This window comes from Cyprinodon variegatus, unplaced genomic scaffold, assembly GCF_000732505.1.
Source record: "Cyprinodon variegatus isolate N-32 unplaced genomic scaffold, C_variegatus-1.0 Scaffold1395, whole genome shotgun sequence".
In the NCBI taxonomy this organism is placed as follows: Eukaryota; Metazoa; Chordata; class Actinopteri; order Cyprinodontiformes; family Cyprinodontidae; genus Cyprinodon; species Cyprinodon variegatus.
In genome coordinates this window covers 43160-44483 of record NW_015151848.1, presented here as the reverse complement: position 1 = coordinate 44483, position 1324 = coordinate 43160, and positions in this window count along the sequence as shown.

The following is a 1324-nucleotide window of genomic DNA, read 5'->3' as shown; positions in this document are numbered from 1 at the left end:
GATGAGCTCCCAGACTTTGACATACACTGCAAAAACGAGCTAGAAAAATAAGTTAAATCTCTTACTTTGAGTGGATTTACCCTTAATTTGAGCAGGATAATAAGATGGTTTGCTGATGGAATTAATTTTTTACACTTAAAATAAGGTAATTAGATAAAATGCACTTCAAATAAGACAATGAAATAGTTTTTTTTTCTTATTTTAGATGTAAACTGTCTTCTTCCATTGGCAAAGTGTGCCTTAAAATCACAATAGAAATGTACAAAATGAATGATTATTAGTCTAAATAGAACATATAAAAGAGATTGAAATACATCTTAGACTAACTGTAGTATTTATGTATAACAGAAATATATTTTTCGTTTAATAAAATGATGGAGCTAACATCAGAGGTTTCAGAAGCTGGTTTACCAAAGTTTTCTAAACCTGAAAACTAAGTTTTTGTTTCATAAAACGAGTTTCCTCCACCTCTGTTTCTGTTGCCATAGTAACATTCTCGCTAGAGCTAACCTGGTCAGTAGCAGGTTTAGTTCTGTAAACTTGGGCCGTTTCTCATTATGTGTTCTTTTGCATTCTTATGTACTCGTGAAACATCATCATCCGCAGACCTAGCACTGATCCAATTCACCAGAACAGCAGACCGAGAACAGACAAAGTCCCCGGATGTTGTTCTGGCCCCTCCCTCTTTACCCAGCATGCATCAGAGCAGACTTGTCCGTTCTCCAGACTGACAGCTGTCCCAGCATGCACTGCGGCAGCAGCAGCTTCCAGGTTAGCGCTCACAGAGTTCAGAGCATTAAGTTAAAAGTTCTCTTTTCTGTGGCTGTTATTCAATAAAAAAACTTTTTAAGATAATTTGAGTCGAGAATATTATACTTTAAGCTTCACTATATTAAAAACATTTACTGATTTAATGCGTAATTTTAAATAAAATTTCGGAAATTGAGAGGACCTTGACAACAAGCAAAGCTCCGAGGGCTAACGTCAGCCTGTCTGCAGCGGCCAGGGCTAACGTCAGCCGGTCTGCGGCGGCCAGGGCTAACGTTAGCCTGTCTTTAGTGGCCTGGTCTAATGTCAGCCCGTCTGCGGCAGCCAGGGCTAACGTTAGCCTGTCTTTAGCGGCCAGGGCTAATGCCAGCCCGTCTGCAGAGGCGAGGGCTAACGTCAGCCCGTTTGCGGCGCCCAGGGCTAACGTCAGCCCATCTGCGGCAGCCTGCTCTAACATTAGCCTGTCTGCAGAGACGAGGGCTAATGCCAGCCCGTCTGCAGAGGCGAGGGCTAACGTCAGCCCGTTTGCGGCGGCCAGGGCTAACGTCAGCCCGTT